This window comes from Crinia signifera, chromosome 4, assembly GCF_055691185.1.
Source record: "Crinia signifera chromosome 4, ASM5569118v1, whole genome shotgun sequence".
NCBI lineage: Eukaryota > Metazoa > Chordata > Amphibia > Anura > Myobatrachidae > Crinia > Crinia signifera.
This window is the reverse complement of record NC_139220.1, coordinates 318,002,151-318,016,226: the sequence shown is the minus strand read 5'-3', so window position 1 is coordinate 318,016,226 and position 14,076 is coordinate 318,002,151. Positions and strand designations below refer to the sequence as shown.

The following is a 14,076-nucleotide window of genomic DNA, read 5'->3' as shown; positions in this document are numbered from 1 at the left end:
CAGGCAGCTCCCGCAACCTCAGACCACACGGGCATTTCTCAGTGCAAAAGCAGGGATCTGGGCGGGCAGCTGACATCCGGCGATGTCATATGTCTGCCCCCTACACGTGCGTCACGGCCGCATTACCATACGTACGCCCAGCGTTTGCATGGGAACGCCCATGAAACGCGGGGTATAAACATATGGTAATGAGCCCAAACAGCCCTTCACACCCCTCTCCACCCCCTGTTCGTAGTGTACACATTTCATGCGGAATGTGGCCGTGCGTTCCGTTCGCACATGCGCAGAGACGCCTCTGCACATGCGCAGACACAAAACATCGGCGGCACGAACGCACGCGGATATTACCGCACCAACCAGAATAAGGACCTAAGACTCATGAGTGGATACAAGAACAACGCTTGAACATATCCTGTCGAATCACATGGGATTTGTCCCTATTGATCTATAAGACACAGGGTAGTCAAAGCCAAATTGGTGTAAATATATATAATTGAAGGTGGATTACGTGTATAAATCATTTTCGCCTGTGATTTAATGAATAGACTATTTAAATTGTCCAGATAATTTACCTATGCACATATGCACTTAATTTGAGTGACGTCTCTCTATTTTAGAATTGTGTAATAAAAGTTAGATTTTAAATTCTCTCAATATAACCATTACTTATATCTTTACAAGTGTGCCCCAAAAACCCTTACTGTTTTGCCCTTTTGTCCTCTCCGGACATCCCCCTGTTTATCTGTTAGCTTCATTGCTGAACTATTTTGGGAGCACCACCAACCAAGCACTCTAGCGGTACTAGTGCCTAATTAGGTCCTATGTTGGTTTCTTTGAAAATAACCGATACATTACTTTCATTAAAGAGCCTGTGACAATCCTTCCCCTCCTTAACCCAGGATAAAAAAAGGGGCAGACTAGATGGGCCAAATGGTTCTCCCCTACAGCACCCACCGGAGTCAGTCAGCACATATGGATCCTGATGCGGTCCTGCTGTGGGGTGGGGGGGCAGCATGTCAGGGGCCCTGGTTAAAGCCATGTTTGGAGGTAGAGCCAGTGTGCGGGGGGTGGAGAGTAAGTGAGGCCTACGGCCGTAGTTAGGCCGTCTATGGGTCAAGGTCCACCTCTGTTGTTCCCCAGTACTGCAGCCGTACCTACTGCTTGAGGCTTCTCTGGGGGGGGGGAGGGGAGGTGCTGTTAGGTTCACCCTGGTGCTGGGGGCAACTGGGCTCTTCCACCACTGGAGGTCATTTTTGGCCAGGCCCACAGGTCAGGAGCCCTCTGCTGTGCGGGCCGAGGTTCTGGGGTCTGAGTATAGTAGCAGCGGCCGGGGTTTTAGTGGGCCAGGGTTTTTGCTGGCTGGGATGGTGTCACAGCGGCATTGGAGGAGCAGCTGTGGTGGCGCCTGGGACACTAGGCGCTCTGCGTTGCCATACCAGGGGCCACATCCCTGATGAACCTGGCGCTCTGGCGCCCTCCGTCTACTCCTCCCTCGTCTTCATCGCATCTCCCATCATCTTAATGATGTACCCACGGCTGTCCATTCATATGAGTTCTGACTGACTTTTGTCTACATGCAAGGACGCTGAAGCTGTTATACTGTATGTTGAATTTTAACCCCTTCACGACATTTGACGTACATGTACGTCATGGTCGGGAAGTACTTCCCGACATTTGACGTACATGTACGTCATGGATTCTAACTGTCACTGCGTCTATAGACGCGGTGACAGTTAGGAGATGTCTGCTGTCCCTGACAGCAGACATCCCCCCTCGTCGCCCAGGGGGGGCAGGGGTGCCCCCCCCGGTCGGCGATCGCTGTGATTGGCTGTTCAAATCTGAACAGTCAATCACAGCGTTTCCTGTGTTACCGGCGGCTAAGCCGCTCGGTAACACAGAAAACGGTGGTGATCGGTGCAGCACCGATCACCACCGAGCGGCAGCACCCCCCTCCCACCCGCCGGGCACTCACCCGGCAGCAGCAGCAGCTCCAGCGGCTCCACCGCTACGTCCGGAGCGCACGCTGCGCTCCCCTCCTCCCCCCTCCCCCCCGCAGCAGCAGCAGCAGCAGCAGCATCATGCTGCTGCTGGAAAAGTGAAAAATAAAATAAAATAAAAAATAATGTGCAAATGTGTGTATATATATATATATATATACACACACATATATATATATATATATATATATATATATATATATATGTGTGTGTATATATATGTATATATATATATATATATATATATATACACACATATATATATATATATATGTGTGTGTGTGTGTGCGTATACCGCACCGATCACCAACGATCGCCAGCCCCCCCCCCTCCCACCCGGCAGCCCCCCTCCCTCCCACCCACCCGGCTGCCGCAGCGCCAGCACCCCTCCCACCCCCCCGCCAGCCGCAGCGCCAGCCCCCCTCCCAAAGCTGGTGACCAAAATGGGGTCACTTGTGGGGGGTTCCACTGTATTGGTGCTTCGGGGGTCTTGCTAATGCGACATAGCACCCGCCATTCATTCCACCACCAAAAATCACTCCTTCCCTTCTGAGTCCTGCCATGCACCCAACTGGTATTTTTTGGTCACATGTGAGGCATTGCCGTACCCGGGAGAAATTGGGGCACAGATTTTGGGGTGCTTTGTCTCCTTCATTCCTTGTGAAAATTAAAAATTTTGAGCCAGAACTGCATTTTTGTGTAAAAAATTAAATTTTTTTACACAAAAATGCAGATCTGGCTCAAAATTTTTCATTTTCACAAGGAATGAAGGAGACAAAGCACCCCAAAATCTGTGCCCCAATTTCTCCCGGGTACGGCAATGCCTCACATGTGACCAAAAAATACCAGTTGGGTGCATGGCAGGACTCAGAAGGGAAGGAGTGATTTTTGGATTTTGCAGCACAGATTCTGGTTGAATGACCCCCGAAACACCCATACAGTGGAACCCCCCCACAAGTGACCCCATTTTGCAAACTACACCCCTCAGGGAATTCATCTAGGGGTATAGAGTACATTTCAAACCCCCCGGGGTTTCACCAATTTTGATACAACTGAGCTGTGAAAATGAAAAATTATTTTTTTTCATTTTCACTGCCCAGTTGTACCACAATTGGTGAAACCCCTGGGGGTTTGAAATGTACACTATACCCCTAGATGAATTCCCTGAGGGGTGTAGTTTGCAAAATGGGGTCACTTGTGGGGGGGTTCCTAACTTTTAGCATCTTATGGTGCCTAGAAACCTACATGGTGCCTAAAAAATAATCTCATAAAAAGGAGTCTCCAAAATCAAGTAGGTGCTCCTTCTATTATGAAGCCTGTGGTTTGGTCACCGTGCACACTAGGGCCACATATAGGATATTTATGAAAACCAAAGAATTGGGGGAATCAATTTTTAGTCATATTTCTCTAGTAAAATGTACTGTGTTCCTTAGAAAAATGTATTAAAATTGAAAATCCGAAAAAAAAATGAAATTTTGAAATTTCACCTACACTTTGTTTTAATTCCTGTGAAACACCTAAAGGGTTAACAAACTTCCAAAATGCTGTTTTGAATACTGTGAGGGGTGCAGTTTTTGAAATGGCATCATTTATGGGGGTGTCTCACATACAAGTCCCTCAAAGTCACATCAGAACTGAACTGGTCCCTAAAAAAATCAGTGTTTGAAATTTTCTTGAAAATTTGAGAATTTGCTAGTCATATTTGAAGCCTCCTAGTGTCCAAAAAAATTAAAAGGAAGTTGAAATAATGATTGCAACATAAAGTAGACATATGGTCTTTGTTAGTTATTAACTATTTTGAGTGGTATGATTATTTGTCTCACAAGCAGAAAATGTGACATTTTGCATATTGCTAAATTTTCCATTTTTTCACGATATTTTGGTATTTTTCACAAAAAAACACAGACTGTATCGACCCAAATTTACCACTAACTTGAAGTACAATGTGTCACGAGAAAACAATCTCAAAATCACTGGGATAAGTAAAAGCAAAAAAAAGTTATCCCCACTTAAGTGAGACATGTCAGATTTGAAAAAAAGGGCTCTGTCATGAAGGCACAAACTGGCTCTGTCATGAAGGGGTTAACAAATACATTTTTTAAAAGAATGTAACTTTTTAAATGATTTCTTTTTAGATGTTATTTGGTTGTCAATTTGAGGACATATGACATCAGCGCCCTCGCTGATCCCCCCTTGCTCTGAACTCTATCTCTCTGGGTCCTGCCTAACAGAGGATACTCACCTAAGGTGCTGCTCTCGCTACAGGATAGTGTGATAGTGCGGTTTGGGGTTTTCCTTCTCTTTATATACACACTGCCTCCTGCCTACCACAAAAGATAAGCATATAGCAGGAATGTCCAAACTATGGACCTCCAGCTGTTGTGAAACTACAAGTCCCATCATGCCTTGCCACTATTTTGCTATTATAGAATGCTAAAACTATTGCAAAGCATGCTGGGATGTGTAGTTTCACAACAGCTGGAGGGCCATAGTTTGGACATGCCTTGCATATAGCTATATTTGTCCTCTTCTTACTTCCTCATGTTTTTATGTCTTTTTGAAAAACTGTTTTTTTTAAAATAACTCTTTTCACAACTTTTAATATTGTACTAAATAAATATATCCCTTTTTATAACTATTTACTTGTATATATCTTAAGCAAATAATATTTTCCATATCCAGTCTATTATCAATACTTTATCAATTACACAATTAGTCGCCGTATCCATATCCATTGTTCACATTTCTCTATTCAAAGTACCTTACCACTACTTTGCACTTAAGGATTGGCTGACACCATCAGTGGCATAACTACCTACTGTGCGCCCCCCTGCCGCCTCCTCTAGCATCCTCAAAAACTGTCTGCAGTATGGGGGCAGCCATTTTCTAAGTGCCACTTTTCTTTATAGCAGCAGGAGCCGGTGCCGGGAGAGACGGGACCATGACGGCAGGCCAGGTACTGTCAGACAGCAGCGGGTAACTATAGCCCCGCAGACCCCCCGGTGCCCACACTTTCTCTGCGCCTCCCCGCGACCGTGGGGGCTGCAGAGCTATAGTTATGCCACTGCACCCTATATAAGATGAGGGAATATTGGTAATTTGGGGATATTTACTAAGGACAAACAAGTGGCGCCACCCATCTATTCTCCATCTATTCCGTGAATTTGGTCATGGTTTGGCCACACTTCGGTATAAAGGACTCAGAGGGGGTGATAGATCAAAGATCTTGCTGCAACATGAAGCGCCATGGATTTATAGATAGCCCACAGTATCCCCAGATGGTCTTAATGAGTATCTGCCCAGGACATGTTTTCTGTAAAACAATTGATCTTCTTTCTTTACAGTGTCTGATTCACGTTCATGTATTTTTATTGATCTAGACAGCATGGCATCCGGGAGACACACATTTCCCCCATCGCATGTTGTAACCCTGTTGCGCATATGCACTTACTGTTATTAAGCATGCGAATGTGACTGAGCATGTTTCATATCACATCCTTAGGATTTATTGCTTTGATTTATTATATTCATCCAGTGCTGATGCTTTTTTGGACATGTGCTGCTTTTCGATTTACACTGTGGGTGTTTTTATTTTTGTTTTCAGCGGTCAGCTACGGTTACCCAGGCAACCCACCGCTCGTCCAATGGAGCGGTGAAGCCGCAGGTCACAGGTCAGATGACCTCATCACCATAAGGCTGGAATGCAGAGAGGAAGCGGGCGGCGCAGATGATGGTGGACGGCGGAGGTGCGCCCGGGACGCCCAGCCAGCAGCCAGGGGATATAAGGTATGTTTATTGTGTATTACAGTTGATCTTGAAAAAGGTTTTGATGAGACCGAAACGTTGATCTACATTCCTGTAGTTGTGACCTTCATTTGAGTATCAAGTCCTGCTGAGTGCCGTTCTCCCCCCTCCCCACCATGGGGTCCTTGTGTGTGTGTGTGTATATATATATATATATATATATATATATATATATATATATATATATGGTAAGTCCTCATCTTTGTGGCCACTGCTTACTTACTTACGCTGCATACGGTGAGCCGCGAGGGGACAATCACTATTCACGTAGCGACTAACCTACCTAGCGTAACCTGTAGCCGCAAAGATGAGGAAGTACCATGTATATATATTAGGGTGGCCCTTATTTTTTGAGTTTCTAAAATGTTAGCACCCACCCCCGATTTTGTTTTAATTTCCCCAAAAACATCCACGCCAAATTTTAGCTCAATCGGACAACTGTAATCTCATTGACCATAAAAGTTTGACATTTTCATCCAAGAAAGTCGGCTCCTGATTGGCCACTAGGCGGCCAATAGAATCAGTCTGAGGAGAGGCACGGAAGATGAAAATCTCTGCGTCTCTCCAGTCAGTGAGCGGGTACCAGCCGGGAGCAGCGTGTCTGGAGCTGAAGATGCCGGGGTCGTCGCCGGGGACCAGGTGAGTAGGATTTCCTTCCTCAGGTACCCCTTCGGATTACTACGGATCCAGGACCCCGGAATCTTCAGCCCAGGAGCCCCGGACCCCGAACCAGGACCAAGGCCCCGGAACCGAACTCTTCAGCCCAGGAGCCCCGGAACCAGGACCAAGGCCTCGGAACCGGACTCTTCAGCCCTGGAGCCCCGGAACCAGGACCAAGGCGCCGGAACCGGACTCTTCAGCCCAGGAGCCCTGGACCACGGACCAGCCCCGGAACCAGGACCAAGGCCCCGGAACCGGACTCTTCAGCCCTGGAGCCAGGACCCCGGATCCAGGGACCGACTCACGGGCTCAAGGTAGGTAAGTATCAGTATGTGTGGGCTGTGGATGTATTAAACGTTTATTTTTCTGGGTGTCAGTGTGTATTTTATTTAACTATTTCTTGTACTGTGCAACTACAAGTGCCAGCGGGCCCTTTAATGCCCCGCATGCTGGGACTTGTGGTTCTCCAAGTCCCAGCATGCGGGGAAGGCTTGCTGGGACTCATAGTTCTACAGTATAAGACAATAGTTTTTATTCTTTTTTTACACTTTTCATCAGCCCAATGCCCACCGCCCAGGGGCATCGGGGACAGCCCCGGACTTTCAGCATGGGCTGGTAAGTCCTGGAGGGGGGACACCTTCTTTGGGGGGGTCCCCACTTCCCCAGGACCCCTGCCCATGCTGACCAGCCAGGGGGATAATGCTTTGGCCGCGGGACCTTATATAATAAGTGTCCCCCGGCTGTGGCATTACCCTGCTGGCTGGGTCTGGTGCTGGTTCTTGAAATGCGGGGGACCCCTAGTCATTTTGTCCCCAGTATTTTGGGAACCAGCGCCGGATCTTGAGCCTGGTGTTGGTTTCATTAAATCAAGGGGACCCCTATTTGTCGGGGACCGTGATTTTATGTCACCAGCACCGGCTCAATGAGCCCGGGGCTGGTTATGCTCTGGCGGGGGACCACGCGCAGTTGTTTTTTTTTTCTTTTTTAAATTGCGATTTCCTGCAAATGTGCGATTTTCAGACTTGAAAATCGCACATTTTCAGGACTGAAGAAATCGCATCAAATCGCACCTATTCGCACTATTTGGGCCGTTTTTCGCATCTCATTAAATATGTGAAAAACGGCCCAATCTTGCGATTTTCAAAAGTGCGATTAGGTGCGGTAAAAATCATGTGGTTTTTACCGCTACATAGAATGTCACCCTTGGTCTTGCAGGAAAAGACCTTATAGGGGATTGATATGAAATCCCGGGGGTCAGAATCCTGAAATCCCTTGCGGGCTCGCCACGCAGCGGGCCCGGTGCCTTGCTACGCTCGGCACACTAATTTATTCTCCCTCTATAGGTGTCATGGACACCCACAAAGGAACAAAGTGCCGGGATTTCGGCGGTCGGGATTTCAACTGCATCCCCTGTGTAGCCCAGCTTATACACATAATGCCCCCTGTAGTTCCACTTATACTGTACATACAATGCCCCTATGTTGCCTCTTATACATATAAAGCCTTATGGTGCTTCTTATACATATAATGCCCCCATGGTGCCTATTATACACAATGCCCCATGGTGCTACCTATGTATTAATATCCCTGTGGTGCCGCATATATACATATAATGCCCCAGTTTAGCCGCATATACATAATACACCCATGGTGCCACTTATACATATAATACCCCTGTGGTACCGCTTATACATTAAGGTCCCCAGTAGGACTCACTGCTTGGGCTGATTCCACATGAGCTGGTAGTCTCAGAGAAGAGCGGGGCGACTAATACCTGGCAGCGGTGCGCAGAAGCACTGGGCGACTGCGGAGGTGGGGGTGTGCAGGAGCAGATGGCTGCAGGGGGTTACGGGTGTGCAGGTGTAGACATTGGCAGGTGGTAGGGAGTGTGTGGATGAGGGGGCATGGGGGATTGGACAGCAAGGGAGGGTGCAGACACGGCAGGCCGAGGTGAGCGGACACTGTTGGCAGGATTGTGTGAATGCAGTCGGTGGGAGTGAGTGGATGCTGCCGGCAGGGATATGCGAATTGAAGTGGGACATCCGGGTGCGGGGGAAACCCACAACTGAAGTCACTGCCCTTGCCCCTATATTACACACAGTAAGTGTCCCCTGCCCACGTAGTACCTGCAGCAGTCTGAGGGTCCCAGCCTAGAAGAGCTTGTCCTCACCATCTCCTGGTCCTCCCCATATGTGGTGATAGGTCCATCTCCTCCTGTTGGCAGAGTGAGTATGCGTGTGCGAACGGTGGCAGGGGGAGGGGGCGAGTGTGGACATTGGCAGTTGGAGGAGGGGTTTAAACATTGGTTGGTGTAAGGGGTGAGCGGGTGTGGACAATGCCGGCGAGAGAATGCAGATGTGGGTAGCGGCAGTGAGTGTTCACTGCCTGCAGGAGTGTGTGAACACTGTAGGTGGGTTTGTGGTGCAGCTCTTTTTAATGTCAACCCACGGAAGGGTGATGCACCTCCTGCACCCTCCTAGTGATGCCACTGTGCAGGAATAGGGCAAAAACCTATTTTTCACTTTCATCCATATTTGGAGATAAAAGTTATTGTATTTGTAATAAATTGAGCTTACTCGTTCATTTTGTTGTGGCATTATGATATAGATCTTTCACTGTTGTGTTGGTAGCCCTGACAATGTTGGAAAACCATTTTTATAACCTCTCCATTTTTATAATACTATGTGCTTTGTATACTTATTTTGTTACCAAATATGGGGTGAAATGTATTGGGGTGTGATTTTTTGAACAGGTTCAAAATCACATCAAATCACGCATGTAATTTTCCACAGCCCAGGGACAACTTTTATACAAAGTCCCCCAGCCAAAACATAATGACCGTGGCTGATCAGCCCTGGATGGGGTACCTGAGGAGTGGGGGCCACCCATTAAAGGGTTCCCCCAGGCTTCACCAATCCAGACGTGAAGCCCAGGGCTGTCCCCGGCCCCCTTGGGCTGTTGGGACTGGGCTGAAAATTAAAGTGTGATAATTAGAAATAAAAAAACATTGCTTTTAACAGGAGAACTAATAAACATAGAATATGACGGCAGATAAGAACCACTTGGCCCATCTAGTCTGCCCCTTTTTTAAACATGTTACCTCAAACCATATTAAATTCTTATTTTTTTTTTATAAGGATATCACTATGCCTATCTCAATCATGTTTAAATTGTACTACTGTATTTGCCTCTACCACCTCTGATGGGAGGCTATTCCACTTATCTACTACTCTTTCTGTGAAGTCATTCTTCCTCAAATTTCCCCTGAATCTTCATCCCTGTAGTTTCAGTGGGCATCCCCTTCTGCGGAGCATGCATAGCATTAATAGGCCCCCTTAGACTTGTAGTTCACCTGTACAAAAAAGTTGCAATAAATAGACACACATAGAATAGTACAGCTTTTTTACACCACACCCATTTTACACCACACATTCACAAAATTCACATTCTTACATTGTTCATGTTATTTCAGTACTTTTTCAAATTAACTTGATTCAGAACACTTTTAACCAATTGCTGGGGTAACCTAGATGTGTCCATATAATTTTCTAAGTAGAAAAAGCAAAATGGTTGAGATAGGGAAGAGTATACCGCTTTTGAACGGAATTAAACGTTGAGTATATTATCTTCCAACTTCAAGGTGTTCGAGGGTCGCCTAGTAGTTGTCAGCAAAATTTGAACTTTCGTAAAATGACCTATTGCTAAGGGCCACCTTAATACAGTGGGGCGAAAAAGTATTTGGACAGCCACCGATTGTGCAAGTTGACCTATTTAAAAAGATAAGAGAGGTCTGTCATTTCCATCATAGGTACATTTCAACTATGAGGGACAGAATATGGGGAAAAAAACACATTGTATGATTTTTAAACAATTTATTTGTATATTCTTGCAGGAAAAAAATATTTGGACAATCAAAAAAGGTAAACTCAATACTTTGTAATATAAATTCAGTTGGCAATTAAAGAAGTCAAATGATTCCTGCAGTTTTTAGGTTTGCACACACTGTAGCAGGTATTTTGGCCCACTCTTCCATGCAGATCTTTTCTAGATCTTTGATGTTTTGGGGCTGTCTCTGGGCAACATGGACTTTCATCTCCCTACACAGATTTTCTATTGGGTTGAGGTCTGGAGACTAGCTAGGCCACTCCAGGGCCTTGCAATGCTTCTAACAGAGCCACTCCGTAGTTCCTTAGAATCAGTTGTCCTGTCTTCTTTGCAGAAAAGCAGCCCAAAAGTGTGGTGTTTCCACCCCCATGCTTTACAGTGGGCCTGGTGTTTTTGGGATGCCACTCATCATTCTTCTCCCTCCAAGCATGGCGAGTGGAATTTATACCAAAAAGTTCAGGTGGCCGCTGACAACTTCTATTCACTTCTGGTTTGCATTCCTTCCGGTGTGCCGCAATCAGAGTTTTTACCAACGAGACAGATGAAGGCATCACTAGAAGTATAGACCGAATCCCAGCTCTCCACAAACAAAGCAACATAGGGAGATATAGGGTAAGAAGTACCGGTCCCATACACACTCCAAAAAGGGTGTAAACATTATTTTTAACCACTATTTTCTTTACAGGTACCACTTTTCATCTTATTCATATATAACTTCATATAGCGCTCTTTTATATTCTACAAATTGCCTAAGTTGACAAGAGCTGCTTTTTTATGGCGCCGGACCACTCAAATACTCTGAGAGGATAAATGTGAGTATCTGAGGAGACAGAAATGTAGAACATCGATGGTGGTTGGTATCAGCGATGACACTCAGAAAGATGTCTGAGATAGAAGCTGGAACTTGATGAGAAACTGGTGTAGACTGCTGCAATGATGAATACAGTAAGATGATGCAATCAATAATAAACAAATTGATGTAATCGATGCTGTCAATCTATGTTGGGGATCAAAATTAGTGATTGATGATAGATATCTATAGTACTGATGTGCAGTAGTGGATGTTTGGGGATCGATGTTTGTAGAGCGATGTTTGTAGATCAATGTTTGCCAATCGATCTTGTGAGAGTGGACAGACGACTTAGCAGATATCAATAGGACTCAGTTGGAACTGAGTGTAACCTGTCTTGCCCGAGGGCTTTGTGGACCCATTTGTGACAGTAGTGGACAGTGGAGGTTACTGGAAAGTCCTGTACGTATGCAGTGAGGTGGTAACATAAATTATTACAGACTGTTTGCAGGCTCTGGACAAACAGCCACGGAAGCTGGATACCTGGAGATTGGATGACCAGGACCGGATGCTGGAATATACAGCCGGTGGCAGAATCCAGGAAAGCCAAAATAAATATATCTTGAACAACCAAGGAATGCCTTCTGGGCGGAGGGCGAAGCTCAACTGGTACTTATATGTGCCAGGAGAGAATCAATCAACTAAATAATAATAGTCCTTGGACCTAGTAATAGAAACTGGAATTGCCTTCTTGGCAAATAACTAAATAATAGCTGCTTAGCAGGCAGGTACTGTGACAAGATGGTGGCAGATCAGCGGAGACTCTGGGAGCTGAATAGCGTCTGGTTAACTGGAAATGACTGGTTGGCAAGGTCACTGGGAGCTGATCAATGGAGAAGTAGCCGTCAGTGACAGGATAGCTGATTGCAACCTACTCAGGGCTTGTGGTAATGTATAGTGACTAAATGTCCGGATCCGACAGACACTGTGCAGCAGCAGATGAGGTTGAGGAGCTGGGCAGTGTCCGGTGAGCAGCCAGGAAGCTGAGCAGTATCTGTCTACTGGGTGTGGCAAGGAAGCCGAACAGCTGCAGATTAGCAGCCAAGAAGCTTTCGGTGAGCTGCTGGGACACCGAGCAGGGTCTGATGAGCAGCTGGGAAGTTAGGCAGAATCAAGTAGGGGTGGTATCATGCACAGGACAAAAAAATGGGGTCAAATGTATATAAAGAACCAACTAGAGAGATTGTAAATTTGATGACATACAACAATTATGACGTTGGAGGTGCCTCCAGGAATCAAGTACCAGTATACTTAAAAAGAAAAGAAACGATAATCCACAAGAAGTGGACAACCGTTTGCAGACAGGGATTCCTTTTTGGAGGCACACTTTTAATTTATTGAGAAAAAAATGTATAGTGAATGAGTTAAAAATTAACTTTTAATTCCAATTATTCTAAAATAGTGATAACTCTATTAAATAATATGAAGCAAAATTAGCTATGTAGAGTTAGACAACAATTTAAATATTTTGCATATTTTCATGTGAACAAAAAAGAGAGCCACTGATACACTTTAATAAATTCGTATCAAGATCAGTGGCAATTGGTGGTGTTATTTTACATAAACATTTAGCATAAATTATGCAAGTTCTAATTTTTTAATTTTTAAGAAAAAATTTTTTTTAAACCTATAATAGGTTGGCTGATGACAGACCCAGGATATGTGATTTATCTGTAAATACTTTTTTTATATATATTTAAATTAGAAAGTATAATATAAAAAGTCACATATAGTATCCCCAGATGGTAGTTAGCCGTGTGTTATAGAAACCATCTCAATATGGTAACTAGCGCAGGTATCCTTGCAGGGATGGGAAAAGCAATGTACAGTGAATTAGAGTCTAATCTTTCTGCTGCCCACCTTCTTCATAAACATGAGCGGAAGGGGGGTGAGAGAAGAGTTAGATACACTGATGGAAAATGTAGCAGGTGTGAAGAGGACACTTCTGTGAGTGGTGTTAGGTCATCCCTGATACTAAAGCATTGCAGGGATGAAATTCGCCACCAGAAAGTCTCTCTTAGCACGGAAAAGGAAAATTAGGATGAGGAGGGGGGGGGGGAAGGTTTGGAAAAGAGGAGGCTAAGGTAAATTTTATGACACAAGCTGATGGAACTTAATAGCTGGCAGCAGACAAAAAAGAGAGGGGATGTCTGGCTAACTATATGGCAGCAGATTTATAAAAATGAACGCTCAAATTGAGGATATAAAGTTCAATCTATTGCAGCCCACTAACACATTAGTTAGTTGCACTGTCTTCACAGATGTATGAACAATGAGACAGTCAGAGAATATATGCACAAAGGAATACACACATAATTAATATGCCAATGATGTTCGGCACTTAATGAATATTTGCTGTGTGGCTGTAATAAAGTAGTAACAGGGTGATGGTAAATAAGCAATTATAAGCATTTAATACAGTCACTGTCTGGAAAAAGGTCTATAACAGGTTTCTACTATACGATAGCATGCACATATAATTTCTGTATCAGTGATGTTCAATCATTTTTGGACATGTGCTGTACAGCTAAAGTAGCGTCAGCACACTAATAGATGACCAATTATAGGTCTTGTTACCGTCACTGTCTAGCAACAGATTTATAACAAAATTACGCCACACCTTTTCATGCACAAATAGTTTCTATCTGCAGTATTTTATGCAACTGTTTTACATTTAGTATGTGGCTGTGCCAGAGCTATAGCAGAATGCTGATACACAAAGAATCATAGGTATTGATACCGTTGCTATCTAGCAGTAAATCTATAGCAGCTCCGCACCAGCTTATCACTAAACGTGTGGTTGCAACAATAGTATCCTATATCGCTACTGCACACAGATTATAGAAAAAGCAAATTCATACCTATATGTGTAAAACAAAG

At 44.9% G+C, this 14,076-nt stretch overlaps 1 protein-coding gene across 1 annotated transcript in view; it reads right to left on the bottom strand.

Moving 5' to 3' along the window:
* Nucleotides 1–14,076, bottom strand: part of LOC146075909 (uncharacterized) — a 118,253-nt gene that overhangs the window by 71,123 nt on the left and 33,054 nt on the right. The window lies entirely within an intron of this gene.